The sequence below is a fragment of the Python bivittatus genome, unplaced genomic scaffold (assembly GCF_059951505.1).
Source record: "Python bivittatus isolate LINGU-HERP-01145 unplaced genomic scaffold, Pbiv_v1 ctg000220_np1212, whole genome shotgun sequence".
Lineage (NCBI taxonomy): Eukaryota > Metazoa > Chordata > Lepidosauria > Squamata > Pythonidae > Python > Python bivittatus.
Window position 1 is genome coordinate 24,338,319 of NW_028277048.1, and position 22,466 is coordinate 24,360,784.

The 22,466-nt window shown below is 43.8% G+C and overlaps 1 protein-coding gene across 1 annotated transcript in view; it reads left to right on the forward strand.

Annotated features, from left to right (window-relative positions):
- Positions 1 to 551: 551 nt before the first annotated feature.
- Positions 552 to 22,466, forward strand: part of FIGNL2 (fidgetin like 2) — a 65,253-nt gene continuing 43,338 nt past the window's right edge. The window contains exon 1 of the mRNA XM_007423776.3: positions 552 to 843. The gene's annotated coding sequence lies outside the window, so the exon portion shown is untranslated. The remainder of the gene's footprint in view (positions 844 to 22,466) is intronic.

Here is a 22,466-nt window from a genome sequence, read left to right on the forward strand (position 1 = left end):
AAGGCAGCAGGGCGCGAGAAACCGCCCTTTTCAGTGGACCACACCCCGGTCCCGGGCCAAAAGCAGCGGACAGCAACTGCCCGTTTGGGTGCTCTCTGTCCTTAAAGCCTAGGCTCGAAGTGGCCAGAAGTGGGGAAGGACTTTTTGCGTAGCTTCCGCGCCCCCCTGAACAATCGCGGCGGTGGGTTAAAAGCGCGCGTCGTTTCCCACTCTTGGGCTCCTTGGGAGGGAGAGGCATTCACCGGGCGGCGATCCTGCCTTCGCTGGGCGGGTGCGGGAGGGGTGGGAGGCCTGGCCCAGGCGCCGCGGGTTTGGAGGGGCTGACTGAACCCGCTTCTCCCGCAGATGATTTCCGGGAGGCCTCTTTTCTCCCAGGACACCTGGAACGATCTGGCGGGGACTCCAGAGCCCATCCCTTCGCGCGGAGCGGTGAGGAGATAACTCAGCGCCGCCGCCAGGGAGCGGGCCGGTGGAGAGGCTTAGCTCGTAGAAGGCGGGGGAGGCCAGCCGGCAGCGAGGAACACCGAGAGCAGAGCCGGAGCGAGGGGGAGGGACGTGGGCAGGGCGCTGGAGACAGGGGGAGGGTCCGGGGCGGAGGGAGGGGGAGGGGGAGGGGAGGCGGTGGGGGGCGGCGCGCAGCCTGGAACGGCTTGCTTGACTGGCCGAGGGAGCAGCGATCCCGGCGGCTCGGGTGCTGCGTTGTCCCAGCCGGGTGGCAAAGAGGATGCGGAGTCCCGCGGCCGCCCACAGCGCCGCAGCGCCCGGCTCCGCCGCTGCAGCGCCCCGGCCACGCGGACCAGGTGGCTGCGCCGGGTTCCGCTAGGGACAGGCAGGGATGAGTAGGTGAGTGGCAGCGGAGGCGCTGTCAGGGGGCCGCGGGTGAGAGCCGGGCTGGGTTGCGGACTGGGCGCCAGGTCGGCGGCCGTGCGATTAGGGATGCCCGCCCGATCGGACGAGGAGGCCGCTCCGTGGACGGGACCTTGGGCGTTTGGGCATTTTCCAGGGGGAAGAGGTCGCGCTGGGTGCGGGGCTGGCTTGGACTGCCGCAATCAACGAGGGGAGAGGACGGTCGCGATGCCTGGGTGTGGGTGTCCGAGGGGCTGCTCCCGCGGTGATCCAGCCCGACGGGCAGTTCGGAGGACTCACTGGAGTGGAAAGGAGCCGGTCGCGGCCGAGGATGGTGCTGGATTTTCGTTCGGGCGCCGCAGGAGAAGGTGGGGGTGCACACGCGCGAGGGGGAGGCGACGGCCCGGCTGCCAAAGGCCCACGGGGCTGATTCCTTCGGGTTGGGGAGGGGCTGAGATCAGCGTTGAGGAATGCAGGGAGGGCAGAGAAGCAGGAGTGGAGGTATTGTGTGTAGGAAGCTCGTACGTGTCCGCTGCGCAGGGCCGATGCGTGTCGAAAACGGGCTGGGCAGATCTCACCCGCTTCAAACACAACCGTTATTCGGTAGGACGGTGCGTGACGCACAGCATCCCGGCCCTCTGGAGCCCCCCGGGATCCCATTGTGCTCGGCGGAGCCTTATTTTGTTTTCGGAAGGCGATTCCTGCCCAGAGGAGGGCTCTTCCTCTGGCGCCGGCACGAGCAGGCCTGGGGGTGCGTTCCTGGAGGGAGGGGCCGGCCTGCCTGCCTGCCTGCCGCCGGGGCGTGAATCCTGCACACAAGAGCAAAGGTCGCGATTAACTTGCCTGGCTGGTGCTTCGGAGAGCAGTGTGTGTACCGGGGGCTTCGGGGGGTCCCTGCGGGTGGGTACCTGCCTGCCTTCGGGAAAGAGGTGGGCGGGAAGCAGATCCCACCCGCTGGAAAAGTTCTACTTGCGGCGAGTTGCATAGGCAGTCAGGGGCTGCCCGGACGCGAAGCGGAGCTGCCTTCGCCCTGGATGCGGGGCTTGGAAAGGAGCCGGCGAGAAAAGCTGTTGTGTGCTTGGAGAAAAGGCGGTTATATATGGGATGGGGGGGGGGGCAACCAGAAAGCAGTGGCCTTTGTTTGATGCTGTGTCTTCAGTGACCCCTGGGGCAAGGGGAGCAGCGTCTCTGGAGGAATTTTGATTCAGCATGGCAATGGCCCTTCCCTTTTCTATGCCCTGCCAGGGTCTCTATTTTGCAGGCACAGGGAAGCGAGGGGTGTTTAAAAGGGGTAGCGCCCTCCCTACACATACATTTGCTATTGATTGGCTTGCAAAAATCCCCTCCGGTTGTGGGTTTCGTGAGCTGTCATTTAGCCAAACTTGCAGGGAGCAGGCAGAGCGGCTTCCAACCTTGTCAGTTCGAGGCAGCGTCGGCCTCCTCATCCATGACGTTATTTTGCACGCTCCAGAAATGCACCTCTGGGCAAGGGAGGGGTGGAAGGACCTTGCTGGACTCTGCACAGGAATGGCTCTCCGTTGGCCATTGCCGGTCTCATGCACAACCCTTCAGAAATTGGATCAAGGTTGATCTTGAGACATTTGTAGCCTTCAAGATCGGACACAGAAGCACAGAGATGGAGCTCAAACTTTGTGTCATGGAAGAAGAATCCCCCCCCCCCAAAAAAGCTTGATTTGTTTCAGTCCCTCTGGGTTTTCAAGATACCTTGCGCTGAGCAAAGATGTCCTAACTTTGCTGTGAATTGGAGGACAGCCAGTTCCTCAAACTCTGATCCTCTTCGAACTGCAGATGAATACTACTGGCATTTCTATGCATTGCCCTGGCAGAGGCACACCTGTGCTGTTCTTGGCAATTTTCATCTGACACCCACTGGATGCACTGGACGAGTACAGCTCCCATCATCCTTTACTGACACAGCTGGAGACAGGGAGTTGTTGCAGTGCAGCTCAGTTTGGGAGGCACTATGTTGGGGAAGGCAGCTCAACAGTGTCTGCTCAGATTCCTATTTCCTTTCTTGGTGAGATGGGAAAAAGAAGCAGCGTGGAAGCCAATCTTTAGCATAAAATGTATCTTCTCAAAACGGTGAAATGATTAGGCCAGGCTGTTTAACAAGGGTGTTCTCTGCCACTTGCCTTTTCAAAGGCCATGCCTCCTGCTCCCCTCCAAAAGATCCTGTAAGTAAATGGAGCACCCAATAGTTGAGGGTTGTTTTTTTTAAGCAGATTCAGCCACCTTGTGTTGGGTCATGCAGTCTGCTCTGAAAATCAAGGAAGATTGGACAGTAAGCTCGATCAGAGATTTATCTCTTTTCTCCGTCAGCATCCTTAAAGCACATAATTCCAGAGCAGTTCTCCCTTTGTTTCCGGGAAGGATAATTATGTCCCCAGTCAACACCAATATCCAGATTTTCTTCCTGTTTACTGGACATGTGTTTCTCCAAGGCAAAGGCAAATTTACCTTTTTGGTATCTTGCTCATTCTCTTGAGGGGGCCAGAGCCCTGCCCGGAAGCGAAATGAATAAAAGTGATATAATAAAGTGATACTCAACGATAGCATCTAAAACAACAACTTGAAGCCAACCAATCAAACAAGATTCATTTTAAAGGAAGTCCAGTATTGGAGCAGTGTAAATGCCCGGGTGAATGAGACCCCACGATCTAGATCGCTCTTTGGGTTCATTTTCAAAATGGATAATGAATAAAAGTTCAGAGGACGTGTCACTACAACAGTTACTTAAGATTTAAGTTTGCGATATCTTTTCTTCTATTTGAAAATTAGCCCTTCTGTAGTTTATTTGGAGAAGTACTACCTAATATAGTTGTAACAGCTATAGCCATTTGAATGTATGTTTGATTATTAATGTTGGTAAATTATGGTACCATTCAGTTGGCAAGCACACTGATCCGATTCACGGAACCACCTTTGATTGCTTTTTATATGACTTGTAAATACCGAATGTTTAAAATTTAGGCTGCAAGCTGAAATTGGCTTAATCAGTAGGGTGATCAATGAAAGTGTTTTAGTTGATTTATTGGTGGGACCAACTGTAATCAGTGAGACTCTGGGTTAAGGTCACAGTTGCCTATTTTTTGAAGTGGTTTTGCTTCTGATGCATTACCATAGTGAAAAAATAAAAATAGTGAAGATGAATGAAAACATTTGTATGTATTAAGTTGAAATGTATTAAGTAAATCCAAGTCCTGAAGTTTAAGCAGATTGCAGTTCTATTTATAATCAATCTGTTGAAAAGAAGATAAATATTCAGCTAAAAAGTCTTCAGTTGACAGGCACTCTTTCACTGAAAACAGAAATAATTGTGTGCATTGTTACTTGGAAATACATTCCATTGATCTGAGTGGGATTTATGACTGAGTAAGCATCCTTAAAATTGTGTTATGAAGGTTTTTCCTTTTTTTTTTTTAAGGACGCCGACATAAAAGTTTTATGGAGATGGAGATGGAAGGAATTCTAAAGGACTAGTAAAAAAAAAAATCAGACTATAAGGATTTATGTTTTGGAGAACGTATATGCCCAAAGTTTCTGCACAAAGAATTTCCTGTAATCAGCCCTTTTTTTCTTCAACCCAAAGCATTTTTGTGAAAGCCTGAATGGAGCCATTCCCCCCACTTTCACATAACTCTGAATTCAGCAGCGGTCAGTACTGTGATACACAGAATGCAGGCTACTCAGTAAACTCCCTGTTTAGCTTAGATGTTTTTAATTTAGCAACAAAAAATGTTCATACTTTCTTGTGCGGCTCCTGGATTGTAACCAGTGACAAATACAGACTTCGTATCTTTTGAGAAGATGTGTAGGCACCCTCTTTCTCCTCCCGTAAACACGCACATGTGCATGTGCATGAGCACACATCCTTGAGGGCACAAGGAGGGCAAACATTTCTCTCACAGTGTGGATATTTTGGAACTGTAATCATGCAGTCAAAAATTGCTCAGCTTGTGCTTATTTTCTGCAGGGGTACCATTTCATAAAAAATCACTTCAGGATTTCCTGAAAAATCTCTTGTTTGGGAGATACTTCAATACAGGAAAAATGATTTGGGGGAGGGTTCACCCTCGGATGTTCCAGTGAGTGGGAAGGGGGGGGGGAGCTGCTGTTTGTGCAGCTTAAACTGCGAAGGAACTGAACACTGCAGCTCTCTCTCCATGACTTTTAACTCCCCTCTACAGAAGTTTTTACTAGCAGGCTTTGTCCTGGCCCCCATTCTCTACTGGGGGACCCTGACCACTGTCCTGCTCCCCCCCCTTCCCTTGCATTTTTCCCTTTCCCATTATCATTTTGGTTAAACAGAAAGGCAACTTGTGTACCATATGGATCATGTTAACAACAGCTTATCTGGGAGCCCTCGGGTTTTCTGCCCCTCCCCAGCAGTTCCTCACAGCTTGTCCTTTTAAGAAGAGCATCTTCAGTTGTTGTCTGCAGAGCCCGTTTGACCAAGCGCTTGGGAGAGACAGAAGGGGTGCACAGGCTTAACTGCTTTCTTCCTGTCTCTGTTTTCTGCTCCTTCCTTGCTGGAAAGATTTGTTTTCTGGTCCCTCTGCTTCCCTTTCCATGTGGATCTGGTTAGCAGCGAGTTAGCCTGTTAAAGCGTTAAATTCATCTGGAAAAGAACAGCGGCAACTGTAGCATTTTGTTTTCTCAGTGCTACATTTTCACCTCAGAAAACAGGGCAGAACGCTAAAAAAAAACAAAGCTTAAAAGAAAATTTAGGTTTACAAAGATTATCGTGACCTCCTGGAAAGTGATGGACTCTGCAGCTCCCAGGGGCCTTCTACAGTTAACAAGGTAGACAATATGAGAGGGCTGGCCGATGCAAGGAAGCAAAACTTGCAAAAACTGGCAAGGACTATTTAGCATGATGGTCCTTCCAGGAAGAAGATCTTGGGAAACTCCCTAAAAACACTAGCTCGTTCTGCTGTGATTGTGAAAACTCTGAGAACAATTAGAATAAGGCATGAAGACAGAGCATCAGGTGTCATAATTAGACATAACACGACTGCATTTTAGCACATGTTGTGCAATGGTGCTAATCTCACCTTGCAAAGCAAAAAAGAACCCTAGAATTAAAGGGGAAAAACATAAAAAAATACAACTAAAATATCACAACCCTAGAGCTAAAGGGGAAGAATCACAAGATACAACTAAACTATTGACTTCACCTGCTTGTTTCCTTCTTTGAGAAGGATTTGGGAGGGTTGCCAACCATCTTGCCAAAATGTGCTTTTGGCATATGACCAGTCATGTGCTTTCCTCTGCCCCACTCCATTCTTTCCAGCTTCCACACCGCCCCCCCCCCCAGTGATGACACTTGCTTCACGTGCTCAGTAGGCCAGTTCTTGCAGCCTCTTTCTAGGACCTTCCATCCATTGTGATGCTGAGCTCTCCCTCCTTCCCTCTACCATAGAACACGTGTTCTCCTCTCCTTCAGCCAATGATCCGTTGTGCAACTGGCATCTATTCTGCCCAGACTTTTGACAAAAGGTGGGAATCCTGGAGGTGGGTGAATCTTACTGCCGAGCGCAATTGGGAGGGCTGGCATACATGTGATACTTGCAACAGCAGCAACTGCCATGGAGTAGGGTCTGGTTAAGAGACGCTAAGGATCATCTGCTTGCACTGTGTAGCTAAAGAGAATGCAGAGGTTTGATGATATTTGCAGGCTGACTGAAGACAGTATTTCCTCATATTGCTGCTTGATCAGCCCCATCTTTCTTGCCAACCTTCTCTAATTGCAGTGCTACTACAGGCCTTTTTGGTTTAACTGGGATGTGGCTTCACTGATGTGAGTAGGTTAATGAACAGGCAAGCCTTGCTTGTAGCACAGATCATCTTTAAACGGACTGAGCTGTGGCTGCAGCTGCAAAGAGAGCTTTGTTCTCTCCCTTGCCACAATGTCTGCAAAGTGTCACCGTCTGAAGTTATTCTGGGTGGCAAAGGGCCTGGAAAATCCAGGCTCTTTCCCCCACAGCCAGAGATAAGTCCTGTCTCCCATGATGGATTTGCCACCTTCTTAGAAGATGAAGCTGCTCTTTGGGGATGACTCAGTTTAACTGCACAGGTCTTGCACATGATCTGTGTGTTCACTCTGCATGGGAGTGTTGGGGAATGCAGATACCCCTCCTGGGGTGATGGAGGCTTCAACTTTTCCTGGATGGTAAAGATCAGTCCAGAAGAACCAGTCTTCTATGTGTGGTGGCAGTCAGGACTTCTCAGGGGAAGGGAGGACCCATTCTCCATCATCCAGATGATGGAAGCCCTGTGGCATGACCATCCCAAAACAGAGCTGTCTTTCTTGATTTGCCGCTTTCCCCCACTGAGCTGGGCTTTTTTTTTTTCTCTAGCTATCTAAACTGACGTCTTAAAGATAGGTTGGACTTCAACTCCCATAATTCCCAGCCACTAAGGCCAAAGGCCACACTGGCTTTGTTGGGTTCCTCCTTGCTTGTCTGTGCCTTTTTCAGGCTGTATACAACTTGCTTCTTTCCTAAGAAAGCCATCCATGGTGGAGGTAGAATCCGAAGGACTTAAATAAAACCGGGAATTCAGGTTGGGAAAAGTAGGTTTACTCTTTCTTTTGGTCCTGGGTAAGTCCTCCCACCCATCTCCCAAAAGCTGCTCTTCCTCCTGTGGATGAAACACATACATACCCAGGAGGGAATGGATTACCCTTATCCAGCACCATGGCCCCAGTCAGATTCCTCTTTCCTGCTTTTAACTCCCCCCCCCCCCCCCCGGGCAGGAAATCTGTTAGTGGGTTTCCTGCCATTGGCCCTGAGTTTGTCCAGTAAAACACCTCTTGCATGCAGCTAAAAGTCTCTATCCTATGGCTGTCCTATTTTTTCTCTTCTGAGCCTGCCATCCTATGGATGATGCATTCTACATTTCTTGCATCCCCGTGACCGTATTTTCTGTTTTTAATGACGCCTGACTTACCAGGCTGGATGTTGCTTTATTTACTTCAATTGATTCATTTAGGAATATTTTTCCTGTTTTACCCAATAGCAAACATTCTCCAAGTGCATTATAAAAAGAGTAAAATTGCAATAAATTCTAAAGTAAAAGCCATAATGAATTCACCAGAGATCAAGGGGAAATGTGTGTTTGTGTGTGAACCCATTTAATCAACTAACCTACTTTGGATTCAGATCTCTTGGTCAGGAACTCCAGGACCAGTCTGAACACTCATTCATACCTGTTTCCTTCATGAGTTTTTTTTTTTTAATCAAAAGAAACAACATGTTGCAGTGATTATGATGTTGGATGATTGGGTGGAAATCAAGCCTCAGCTATGGAAGGTCACTGGGTGACTTTAGCCAGTTACTATCTCTTGTCTACCTCACAGAATTGTTGTGGAGAGGGAAAATAGCAAGGAGTGCTCACATTGTCACCAGGGGCTTCTTGAAGAAACTTATTATTTCTTCAATTAATAATAGAAGAAAATTCTATTAAGTTTACTAATAGACTAAACTTAATTATTTTGTAATATATGCAAGACTACTGGGTTCTTCCAAAATCAGAGAATTACAGGAGTCTTTTTTTCCTTAAACAAGAGTTGACTGGGTCTAGTTCCTCTTCTGAGGACTAACAAATGAACATAGGCAATCATAGTATGCTTGCCATGGGAGGAAGAGACGTGATGTTAAGGTGGGCACAGTCAGAACTACAGAGGTCCCTCCACTTCCCCAAGGTGCTTTTTTTCTGATCTGGAGGCTGCATTCCCAAACAACACCCCTGGGGCACAGCATAGACCGTGGGTGTTTTCTGAGAATGCTCCTGGGCCTAGGAAGGACTGGGTGGGAAAGAAGTCTGATGCTTGGTCATTGCTTTCAGCAGACTGGATTTATTCCTTTTTAACAGAAAGACTCTAAACCAAGGGTCCCCAAACTCTTCAGCTCATTGACCTCTTCATGAAGTTTCAGATAGTTCATCAACCCTCAAACATTTACTATATGAAAATAATTTAATGAATACTACTGTGATAGTATTACAAATAATAATAAAAATAACAACAACAGCATCAACCCCTTGGATAGTCCTATTGACCCTTGGGGTCAATATCGACACTTTGGAGATCTCTACTCTAAAAGGACACTTGAAGCCAAGAGAGATGCCAGTGGGTCTTAGCTACTGACTCTCACTGGATGGAAGGAACTGTAGGTGGGGACTCACTGCAGCTTGGAGGGCCAAAGGTGTTGGAGCTGAGGACCACCTCTCTGCTTCAGAGGTTATTGGAGGATTGGAGGCAGTAAAGCTGCTGCTTTCAAAGGAAGCTGCTTCCTGTGTTGCTGAGTGAATGCTTGCTATGGGTTTTCCTCTTTCCAGTCAGGACCTGAATAGAACCTGCCTTCATACCGAAACCCAAGGATGGGCATCATTGAAGAGGTATATCTTTGTAACCCTCAAATCTACCTCGTGTGTGTGTGTGTGTGTGTGTGTCTTTGAGTCAGTGCGACTGCCTGGACCAGTCCTTACAGTTTTCTTGGCAAGATTTTGGAAGTGGTTTGCCCTTGCCTGCTTCTAGGGCTGAGAGAGAGGGACTGGCCCAAGTTCACCCAGCTGGCTTTCACGCCTAAGGTGGGACTAGAACTGATGGTCTCCTGGTTTCTAGCCTGGTGCCTTCACCACTGCACCACACTGGCTCTCCCCTCTAATTAAGCCTGCCAAATTCCTCAGCAGTTAAAGCAGAACAAAGGTCATAGTTAGAGACCTTGCACAGCTAAAGCCTAGGATCACAGACTTTAGTGTTCCCTGTGCAAGCCAAGGGGAAGAACATTTTGGCAGATTGCTAAATCTGGGCTCCCTTAGGCAAAGAGAGAGCATACGCTTAGCCATTTGACCAAACTCACTCCCTACTTGGCCTGCGCAAGCCACGTTTCGTAGACTTTTGCTGTGTGCTCAAAGCATGTAGCTTAGTTGCTGCAAAGGAGAAGTGCAAGAATCAAGTGGACGAGGAGCAAAATAAGTAACAGGAGAAAAGTGCAGAGGTGGATAAATGAAATCCTGAGTTTTCCAGTGCAGCACAGCATGGCATTTGATCTCCAAATGAGAAGACCCTCTGAACTACCTTTCTGGATTGTTTTACTGGATGTGCTGGGCTGTGGAGGGGCAGGGCTAAGCAACATGATGTTTGGAATCACACATCAGGGTGAGCGTGCACGCTGAGTATTTCTCTCTCAGCTGAAGATGACCCAACAACGTCTTATTTTCTTGCTTGCCCTCAAGGATAAAGCACAAAGAGAATGCTCCATGCCAAGCTATTATTTCAATTTACATCCTTAGCAGGCTTTACGTTCCAATTTACATTCTCTTAGCAGGCTGAATGATGGAAGTTTTTACTAAGATGGTCATTCTGATTTTCATGTATTAGATTACTAGAAGGCTGTGCAATTTCTTTGAGAATGCTAGAAGAGCTCTGCTGGATCAGAGTCCCAGGTCCCAAGATCCAGCATTTTCTTTCTGACTGTGGCCAGCCCGATACCACTGGGAAACTGACAGTCATGATGTGAAGTCGATAACCCTCATCTGTTGTATATCCCCCAGCATTTGTAATTTAGTGGTAGACTGCTGCTGAATATGGTGATTGGATTTTGCTGTCATAGTTAATAGCTGCTAATTGTATTTATCCCCCCCAATTTAGTTTTCAACTACTGTTCTTTTTTTTATTTATTTTTTAAAAATTTTGATTACAAAAAAAGAACAAAATACATAAAAGTGCTTCAACAAAAAAGTGAAAAAAAATACAATGAAGAAAAAAGAGTGTTAATATATCATTATAACAATAAACAGTTACAATTCTATATATGCTTATCTAATACAAATATTATTCAAGTACTTATATATTTCTAATAGATTTATATGACTATCATATTTTTTTACCCTACTGTAACTTGTTTAAATGAGTCCCATATGTCATTATTCATATTCCGTACAAAGTCTATGTCTGTAGGCAATCTGCTTGTAAGTAGCAAGTGCGATCAGGTCTTCAATCTGTTGAGTGAATGGGGCCATACATTTATCTTTCCAATGTTGAAATATCAGTCTTTTAGTCATAGTAAGGGCATGGAGAATCCATTTACGTTGTCCAGTTGTCAAGTTTCATGTACTAGGTATATAGTTCAAAAGAATATTATCCTCTGAAAATTTTAGCTATTGCTGCACAATCATATTTATATAGTCCACTACTTTCTCCCAAAACTTGGTAAGTATAGGACACTGTTTTAAAGAAACATTGTCCTTATTAGATCTCCAACAAAATGCTGTTTTTGACAATGCTTTTCTATACAGACGTAGTGGAGTCCAATAAATTCTAAATATAATTTTTTGTTGTATAAGTCATAGTTTAAGGTCCATTGACACTCTTGCTACAGAAGTTAAGACACTCTCCCATTGTCTAGGCAATATGGAAATTTCTAATTCTTTATTCCACTCATCCCTTGACATCTGCATATCAAATTGATTTATTGATAACAAATACTGTATCTATAGAAACTAATAGTAGTTTTTTAAATTTAAAGGCTTTAACAATTTGTTCTAATATTTCAAGTGTCTCAGAAGCTGTAAATGCTGCTGGTCCAAACAATGTTGTTAACAAATGTTTTCACTATAAATATTGCCATTGGGTTACATCCAGTAGATGATATTTCTCTCTTAACACAGAATACATTAAAAATTTATCTTCATAATCTATCAGTTGGTCCAAAGTCAATATCCCCTCTTCCATCCAATTTTTCCATATTACCATCTTTTCCCCAATTTTTAAAGTTGGGTTTCCCCATAAAGTCAATTTGGCATGGGAAAAAGAGTCAAATCTTTTTTTTTATTAGACATTACATTCCAAAGCTTTCTAACTGACGGAATTGTTTCCAGAGATATTAGAGTTTTAGTATATTTTGATCCTAATACTGTCTGTCCGACCAAAGGTGTTTTATATATGTATATTCCAAAGTTGCCCAAATCAGAAAATTAACACCACTTGTTGGCTTCCACTATTCAATACTCGACAATAGGTAAGCATGAAGATATAGCTCTAGATTTGGAAAACTGAATCCTCCCTCACTAATTGATAATTACATTTTCTGTAAAGAGATTCTCGGAATTGAAGAACCCCATAGAAATTTTGTAAACAATTTGTTTTCTGAAAATATTTTCCAGATATAAAAACTGGAATTCCTCTCAGAATATAAATTAACCTGGGAATAATGTTCATTTTGAGAGCGTTCACCTTTTCCCAAAGGGTGAGGTTTAATGGCTCCCATCTATTGATATCTGAAGAAACCTCTCTCTATATTTTAATGATATTACACGTTGCTAACTGAGTTATATCCTTTGGTATACACATATCTAAATATTTAATAGATTTGGTACAAATACGGAACTGATATTGCTTAAATGAATGGGTAACCAAATTTTCACCTATTGGCATCAATTCTGATTTGGACCAGTTAATAGAGTATCCTGCTATTTTACTAAGGGCATCTATTCTTTGCATCAACACTGGAATAGTAGTGGGAGGTTGAGAAATAAACCAAAGAATGTCATCTGCAAATAAAACCAATTTGTGTTCAGCTGAGTTCCACACTAACTACTGTTCCGATCCTAAGTGGCTTACAAAGCACGAGACTAAACCCATAAGAGCAACATGCAATAAGCCAAACTGTTAAAAGAAAGAAATAAGTCCATAGCTGCTGTCAAACAAGTCTAAATGCTTTCTGAAAGAGGACTGTTTTTGTCACCTTCCCAAATGTCATCAGGGTTAGGGTTAGAGTTAGGGTTAGGCACACCTAAACTTGGGAGGGAGGAAGCGTTACTGCTGAAAAAGCCAATTAATATGCTGCTTCTTGCATTTGGCTATTTCTGGCTGCCACCACACTTTGTGATGATGAATTCAATCATACTTTAGTTAAGGTTTAAATACTGCTGATCAGTGGAACTGCATTAGGAGAGAGGAAGATAGGTGGGTGGGTGGATTCTCTTCCCACATTTTCAAACTGTTCCTCAACTAAAAGCCCCAAAGGCTTCATTGTCATCTTCTTGTATCTGGGCCCTTCAACCAGTAGGGTTCTCTTTTCCATCCTGTTCAGTTTCCCAACAGCCAGAACTGTAGGCAATCATCAGGGGCAGCCAGGATGAATTACATGAGACATACTTCTAGAGTGACTTCCCTCAATAGCATAAAACCTGGTTTTTCCTTATCAGGAGATGCTGATCTTTATTGTTGCACTTACCCCCCTTCCCCTCCGCATAGACATAGGCTGAATACTTTTTTCAGACCCAAAGCAGTAAATGTTGCCTTTCCTCCTCTTTAAAAATGCAGCTGTTTCCTCATGCAGACTAACCCACTCTTTATCCAGTTCGTCTTCCCCTTGCATGCTCTCCTTTACTTCGGCTTTCTGATCTCCAGGAAGCCAATCTGCCCAAATTTGTGCCAGCCCCTGGCTTTTTACTATACAGGCATTGCTTCTTTCCCTTGCTGTATTTTGACCCAGCGCCACTTAATTACACCCCATTCCTCCACATTATTTACTCCAAAGTAAGGCATGTGAGCTTCAACAGGGGCTTCCTGCTTAACACTGCAGCCCTAGTCTGCAAAAACGTCGTATGGCAAAAACATAAGGACTGGCAAGGTAAGTGTAAAGGAAGTGGGGCTTACATCTGAGTAAACATGTGGATCTCTGTCTTAACAGGACACACACTACTAGTAAGCCCTGTCCATCGTGCTGTGGGTCTAGGTCTCTGTTTCTCTCTCTCTCTCTCCTGATCTGTAAAAGGGAAACTTACTTTTGCAACTTTCCTTTGGTCCCACTGAAGGTTTTCAGTAGTGCTGTTCTTGGTGTTTGATCAGCCCCAGAACATGCCTCTGTTTCTTCTGTAAGGGCCATTTTCTTTTCTTTTTTACTGTTTATTTACATGCTTAGCAGAAGGAAAACATTAAACAGCCTTCTGGCCTGTTGGGGTAGGGTGTAAGGAACTCGTTGAGCCATAGTTTAACCGTGCTCCCCTTCCCCCTTTCTCTTTGGACAAAGGCCATTTTTCTGCAAAGATTGTTGCTCCAGTAATCTGGCTAAATCTGGAAGCCGTAAGCAATAAAAGCCTGCCCCTCCTTTGGATCAGGAAAGGAATTGATGAGACAAGATTCCCCATTGAAAAGCAGTGTGACTGCAACATTTTTCTTCTCTGCAGGTCCTTGCTCTTTCTGATAACACAGCGTAAGAAACAAGCTAAAGGACAGCCACGTTTGTTGCCTTGTTCTGGCTGAATAAATGATTTTTTTCCTCTTTAACGTGAAATGAGCCCTCCATTTCAACCCAAAGCAGGCAAAAGCTCCCTAAAGTTTTGTTTCATACATGATTTGAATCTATAGATGCTGGACTTAATATTTTGAAATAGGTACTTTCTCATCATCAGTGAGACAAACTGAAGCAGCAGCTATTGTGAATACTTTAATCACATGTAGTTGTTAAAATGTCCAGAATGATTCTGCCCAAGTGATTCCCCGCCCCCCCTTACAAATCATGAAAGTTAGGAATGGTCCTGTTTAAATTAAAAAAAAAAAAAAGTATAGGATTGTCTGGATACACTGTTCAAATATGCACTAGGAAGTATTTTTAGATCTGCAGGGTTTGTGGCTGAGTCATTTTGCCTATGCTGTACAATAAGGGTTCAATCCGTAGTCCCAGGGCCTCATTCATTTCCCCAAACCCTGGGGAAACACCCAGCAGCCCCCCCCCCCCGCCACTTTGCTGAAGGATTGTACCTGTGAAGGTGGAAGAAAAACATTTATGGAGTAATTCTGTTAATAGCATTTATCTCAAATGAGTTCATGTTAATTCCATCTAAATTAAACCAGATTTGCCCTTGGCACGCCAATCAAAAGATTGCACCCACATATACACTGTGCTCCCTGAATGCAGCAAGAAAATACAGGGCCAGCCATGTGGTTTGGAAGGCTTTCTCTCTCCTGAATTCAGTGAAAAATGAGATGGACACTCTTTGCTCCTCACTGCTGATCACAGCCACACCAGTTCTAGAGTTGCCGTCCACAAGAGGCTAAAGATGTGGAGGCTGGAGAGAGGGATGTTCATACAGACAAACCAGATTCGGTTTGAGTGTCCAAAGGCTGGGATCTGCCTTTGCACTATAAATGTTGTCCCCGGCCATCACTTGTAATGGGTTGCTTAATGGCATTTAACTACGGAGTAGCAGCGTGCTGGGAACAACCTGGGATGTGCTATTCTCATGAAAGGCTCGTCTTCTCCATTAAAGATACTGTGTAATTTAAATGCATGGGGATTGGACCATCCCTGTTTTTGTTTATCTGCATTTTCTGTCCTTTCATTCAAACAAAAACTTTTCTCAGGGTATTTATGTCCAGCTGTATTCTTTTAACACTGCCCTTAATCTTACAGGATGTTTAAAAAAAATTAGTATCTAAAATGTCAACTAAAAACAATGGCATAAAACAGATCCTGAAAACATTTTTAAAAATATACCAAGGTAATACATTTGTGGCACTCTGTTAAAAGGATAGTACTGTATTGAAATGGTGAGTAGGAAAATAATAATGGAATGAGCCAATGTTATTGTATGTCTCTGGGAGATTATAAGTACAGTTATGTTCAGTAGCAACATAGGCTGTAGATATGCCTGATGCTCTTCAATTGACAGGTAAAGGAGAGAATACTTAACTGCTTCACTGCTTACTAGCCTCCTAAAGCCTTTCTCTTTCTCTCTCTCTTTAAGGGAATGGGATAAAGCTCCAGTAATTGATGGCAGCAGGATTAATGGTTGCAAAGATGTGTAATTAAAGGGCCAGGGGTGATGCACTGCTAACCTGATCAGTGCAAAGGAGGTTAGGGAGGTTGAGTGTTTCAAGGGTGATGTGTCTTCTCTCAAGTTGTAGCTTGGATGGGACGTTTGGGGGCTCATTCCAATTGCCCGCTTCTGTTCAGAACTGGATAATGTGCTTAAATATACAACTGCAAAATAGTTGAGTTGAAAAAGTGAGATAACTGATTCTCTGTGGTCCTTTTGTAAGCGTGGGCTTTATGCCAAAGGGTTTTTTTTTTAATCATTACCTAAAAGCCAGCTCCTGTTTTTCTTGCAGAGCTAGCATATTTGGGAGAGGGAATTTAGAAGTGAGTGTCCTTGTCACAATGGTGTTGGAGGATCTTGGCATGTGTGAATTCTGCATAAGGAGCAGAATCTTCAGTCAGGGTTTAGAGGCTTCCAGATCAAAAAGAGACAGGGAAACTTGTGCAGTATTTAGAACTCAAGGCATTTTTCTAAGATAACGCTGCAGCATATGGATTCTCTCCTGGTAGCATTCATGGTTTTCTTATGTAGACTGCTCTGGATATTTTTGTTTTTGTTTTAATTATTATTTTAGTCTGCATTGCATTTATACCCTACTTTTTCTTTGGAAGGTCAAGGTGGCCTATGTGAAGAAGGGTGCTTTGCTGATTTTGTCCTCATACTTGTCAAGGAGGTTGAGCTGAAAGTGACTGGCCCAACATTTAGTGAGCTCAGTGGTTAAGTGAACTTGAGTCTCCCTGATCCAGGTCCAACACTAACTGCTATACTACACTGCCTTAAGATAGCTGTAATAAGTAGATCTAGCCTACCTCTTCTTTTGGTCTGTGCTGTTATGCTATTTTATTCATTTATTAGATTGATATCTCACTTTTCCTCCAAGAACTGAAGGCAGTACGCTCCCTCCTCCAACTTCACAACAAAGTTCAGATAGGCTAAGCAATAGTTATTGGCAAAAGTCACACAGTGAATATCTATGGCTAAGGGTGGGTATGAGCTTGTTTCTTTCTGGTCTCAGGAGTAAGCAGAGTATAGACAACTTTTTTTTTGGTTGCCATTTTCTCTGTTATCCATTCTCTGAAGCAACTGCAGAATCATAGAGTTGGAATGCATCAAAAAGCCATCTGGCCACCATCTCTTTTAGTGCTGGAACTTCTGCCATATCTCTTTATAATGCACACAGGTGAACATACACAGACCAATTTCATAAAGAAATAATACTGTTTCCAAGTAACATTTTAACCTCCTTATTGGCAGTGGAATAATTTGGCATTAATAATTCTATTTCTGCACTGAATCTGCAACAAGTGAATTCCTAACAATTGACCAGCTTCAATTTCCAGGGCAGTTCCAGCATCTAATTAGCGTGGACAAAGATCCTGATTTTTTTTTTCTTCTGCCTAGTTAATTTATTTTCTATTTGTCAGTAGCTAGGCACATACGTTACATAGAGGTAGAGGAAACCATTTGGATACAGCTATTTCTTGACAGTGGATTGCACTCAAGGGGACACTTATTTGAATGCATATTCTCATCCGCTATCAGGTAACCAACCATGCATAATTTCATGTATCCTGGACTTCAGCACATATGGAAGCAAAGTATGCTACGTAAACAAGCAAAACAGTCATTATTTTGTTTCAGCAGCTGGCCTTTTCATAATGGCCTTTGATCTTCTGTTCTCAAATTGTTCAGATGCTTGGACATCAAGGCAAGCAGCAACACTGATTTGAAATCTGGGGCAACCACCAATATTGTTGCGTAAAATCTCCATGAGCACGTGCCAGCCTGCTGTTACTATGCCTATTAGTATATGTAAAAAACTGCTTTTTTCAGGGAAAAATAATCCAGGATTCCTTATGTACAGAAGTTGTTCAGAATAAGAATCACAAAGTGCCCTGTTAACTTCTCCATGGATATCTGAGAGCACAGGAAGCAAAACAGAAAACTCAAGAGTCCAACAAAAGGATGCGATCAGAATAGAGAAGGGGGGCTTAAATTCAATCCTTAAAATACTTGCTGCATTGCACAAATCCCTGATTTGCTGATAATATAATTTGGAAACTGATTATGAAGATTTAGATATCCCAGTTCCTATCCATATAAAATGCTAACATAAGATTGTCTAACATAAGATTTCGTTAATTGGAATACCCTTTCCATTTATCTAAATATCTGATCTTTTGAAAGTTTGTTTATTCAAATTATTAGTCACTTTTATAACCTAGTCTTCCCTAAGCTGTTGTCTTCCAGATATGTTATATCACAACTCTCATCATCCTGAGCCAGCCTTGGATATTGGAAGTATAGTCTAGATCTGGAGGACAACAGGATGAGAAAGTAGTGATAGCCAAAATATGCAGGGTGATGTACGCAACAAAATAAAATAAACTATGATATAGTCAATAAAATACAATTGAATAGCATCAATAAAGTGCAGTTTGTTAATTAGTATATAAGATGACAGCTATAAAATGTTTATAAATTACCTACCTGAAGGAAGACAATTCTAAAACAAAAATTCAAAGTATAAGTAGGGTCATTTGATCTGGGCTACAAAAATCCAGATGACCCTTAGATGACAACAAAGAGATGAGGGCGACTAGTGGTCATCTGGATTTCGGCAGCCCAGATCTGGTAGTTCTAATATAAGTGGGCACTAAAACATTGAAGAAGTTAAGAGGCCTGGGTGAATAGAAAAGGTCCCAATCTGGTCCTGAAAGGTCAACAATGAAGAATCCAATTGGCCTTTACAAGGAGGGTGTATACCATTGAGAAGTCAGCGGAGAGAGTGGTAAATAATTAAAAACAAAGCCTGCAGAATCTGAAGCCTATTGACATCACAAAGGCTCTTGGCTGAAATGATACAAGTGAACCACTTTAGGCAAATTAAATCTTGCAAGGTGGCAGCTCTTTAATGAGCAGCTGCTGAAAATAGAGGGAATGCATGTAAATATAATATTAGTTCTAGAGAGTTTAAGTATTATGGAAGAAAAGAAAGAAAGAAAGAAAAAGAAAAAGGGGAGAAGGGAAGGGAAGGGAAGGGAAGGGAAGGGAAGGGAAGGAAAAGGAAGGGAAAGGAAGGAAAGGAAAGATAGATTTTTGGGAAGCTGAATTTTGCAACCAGTGCTTCTTTCTGGAAATCTTCTATGGTCCTCTAAATTTGCTATGTGTGCAGAGCCCTGCCTGTGAGGAAAGAATGACAACTTATTGACCGCAATATATATTTGATATTGGTGTCTATTGCCACAAATGATAAAACTACACGTATATGGTATTCCAGTGTTTTTGAGGCCAACAGAAGAAATAATTAATTGCTCTGTAGACTCTCTACGGCTTTCCTCTGAATGAACTGGTGTTAGTTTCAGTTGGAAATAGGATGTATTAAACAGCAAGTTCTGTGCAGTAGTTTGGATTCAGGCTCCAAAAAGTGCTTTGGAGCTTGCAGGAGCACGAATGCAGCACCTGCCTGCAATACTTTATGACGCAGCTGCTTTAAGGCAGTGCAGACAGATGTTAAATTTGTGCTCCGAAACATTGTTCAGAGATTGAATCCAAAGCACTGCATCTACCAAATGAATTTTGGCTAAGTCAGATTAAAATGCAACCCGAATAATTTAAATGATTATAAATGTTAATAAAGCATATATTATGGAAAGTTTGCCATTATTCTGGAGGGTGACTAAAAGGGCTTGTGGTGTCAGATAATGATCAGAGGACTGGATAAGTAAGCCAGGATTCAAAACCACATTGACTGGCTGGTTGATTGATTGATTGATTGATTGTGTTTACATGTCACCGCAATCAATTTGACTCTTTATTTGTAACAAAGAATATTATTCTGCCTTTCTCTGAAATGTAGACACAATGTGGCAAACACTTAACAAGATAAAACAGTGTATCAGCAAGATAATTGCAAATGCAATTAACATTTAGTCAAAGATTATATAGTGAGACAATAAAAACAGAAGCAGTACAGCTCTTTTGCTAAAAATGCCTTGACAAGAACATCCACTGAGATATCTTCTTAAACGCATATTTTAAAGCAGGAAATTAAACCAGCAGTGGTATCTCTGGGGCGGTCAGTAATCTGGATAACACAATTAAAAAAAAAAAAAAATCCCTTCTCTATTCCCACTAAGCAAATCTCTGTTAGCAGCCATGAACCATAAAGCTCAGATTTAAATTCCACTGAAGCGCTAAACTGGGATTATGGGATCTGGGCTGCAAAAATCTGGATGACCAAGAGAAGTGTCTTTGTCCTTTTGCTACCACTTAGTGGCTCTCCAGGTTTTTGCACCCCAGATGAAATTGCCTTACCTAATACCTAAAATAAAAACAAGGTAAAAGTGCATCCGGTTAGCATACTGTATATTGGTGCAAGGGAGCCAAGAGGTGCACACCCCCTGGAGGAAGGGAGATTGGAGAAAGGAGGTCCTGCCAAAGTCTTTGCAGTAGCTCAAGCCGGTTTGGAGTTGGGTCTATGGAAGGCAGCAGGCACAGACAGTGAGGAAGACGGGCCTGCGAAAGGAAGGGAGGGTGGGAGGGAGGGAGGGAAAAGGAAGGAAGGAAAAAGAAAGAAAGAAAAGAAAGAGAGAGAAAGAAAGAGAAAGAAAGAAAGAAAGAAAGAAAGAAAGAAAGAAAGAAAGAAAGAAAGAAAGAAAGAAAGAGAAAGAAAGAATGAATCAGGGCTTCTCTGGAAAAACCATCAGCAAATGGAGCAGGGCAGCGCTGAAGGCCTTTCAGCCCATAGAGGTGGCATTTAGAAAAGAGCTGTCAGTCAGGGAACAAAGGCAGCCTGGCGAGGCCTAAACAGCCCTAACATGAGCCAGATTGAACACGTTATGCTGGGAGGCACTCTGAAGGGGTGGCAGCTCTGGAGGCTGAAAGCTTCCCCCTCTTCAAGGGGAAGGCCTGGAGCTTTGGGAATATGAGATTGCTTTTGAACTCCTTCTTCTGCGGAAACACTGATCTGGGGGGTGGGTGAGGGGCATCCTCTTCGCAGGGGCTGGTCCCTGAGGCAGGCAGTATCCCAAAGCAGAGGGCTTTGTGGAGGACACAGAGCATGGATTCTTTGGGCCACCATCAGCTGCGGGTGTCTTAGGGTGGTTCTCCTTGTGCACACGATGGAACCAAGATGGCAAAGTTGATCGATCATCTTGCAACAGGAGGGAAGTCCTGCATCAGCTTTGCTCATGAATGAGAATAATCTTGAGATCAGTGCCCTTTTGCTCCAGGTGGAAGGAAGCATGCTCATACCATATTTTAGTCATACCATAACTTTTATATAGCTTTTTTATTTATTTATTTTAAGGTGCACATTTTTAATTGATTTTTTAAAATGAAGTTACAACACAGACCAAATCCCAACTCCTATGAACTTATATTTGATGTTGTTCAGTCGTTAAGTTGTGTCCGACTCTTTGTGACCCCATGAACCATATTGCGCCAGGCCTTCCTGTCCTTCACTGCCTCCCTGAGTTTGCTCAGTTTCATGCTCATTGCTTCAGTGATGCTATCTAACCATCTCATCCTCTGCCTTCCTCTTCTCCTTTTGCCTTCAATCTTTCCCAGCATCAGGGTCTTTTCCAAAGAGTCCTCTCTTCGCATTAGGTGACCAAAGTATCTGAGCTTGAGCTTCATTATCAATCCTTCCAATGAGCAGTCAGGGTTGATTTCCTTTAAGATTGACTGGTTTGACCTCCTAGCAGTCCAGGGGACTCTTAAGAGTCTTCTCCAGCACCACAGTTCAAAGGCAATGAACTTATAGGGGCCAACCAAAAAACTTATTGGCTTAATTGTAGTTACTTGGGGGAGTGGGATACTATGGAGGTGAGAAGGGCTGAGGGGACCACGTGTTCCTAAGATGAGCGATTAAAATGAGGAGTAGAGAGCCAAAACTCTGTGCGGGCCAGATCACTAGAGAAATACACTGTTTTTTCTTTATGTAAATGAATAAGGACTAGTTGAACACAACTATTCCAGGCTTTTCCCTTGCAGATCATTGTTTCAAAGCCAAGTAAGACGTACAACAAGCAAACTCGCACCACCTTTATGGAGTTTTCACACAGGCAGTCACTTAAAAGGTTATGCCCTTGCAAGGTTGCGATGCCTCTGAGATCAGCTGACTGCAGCATAAGCTTCCAAACCTCAACAATGTGCATGTTCCTCCTGATGCTGGTTTCTCCTGCCCGTCCATTCCCGTTATACCATTTGCAATGATCTCCATAGCTTTTGAATTGTAGGTGTTAGTTAAAAAAAAGAAAGAAAGAAAGCTGCTGTGGATTTCCCTTGACAAAATGTGATCCTGCCCCAAAACAATCTGGGGCAGAAGAACAATTTGTGATGTCGCCAGGTGACAAGTGGGCCATTAGGATTATGCATGTGCAACCGCTCTTCTGCTCAATCACTGTTATAGAGAGGCAAAGATGTGATGCGGAGTGCAGCACTCCTCTTGTGCGCAGGCTGCAGGCACGCTTTTATTTCAGTGAATGCCTGCCTCCTTTCTTTGCACTGCCTGTCAAGTCTCCTCACATAGATGAAGCCCTTTTTGCCTCTTAACGCCTACTAGACTCAGAAGCCCTTTCCACGTAACCACAGATGCCAAAGGGAGCAGAATCATGTTATTGCAGATGGTCACATGCCCTCTATTAGCTCCCTCTTTTACCGTCCACATGCTCAGCGTGTATTGTTCTTGTCCCTAACTTCTGTGCTGTAGGTTACTGGCCTCATTGCTGTTTCAGTTGAGTTTGTAAATTCCTTGGGGCAAAGGC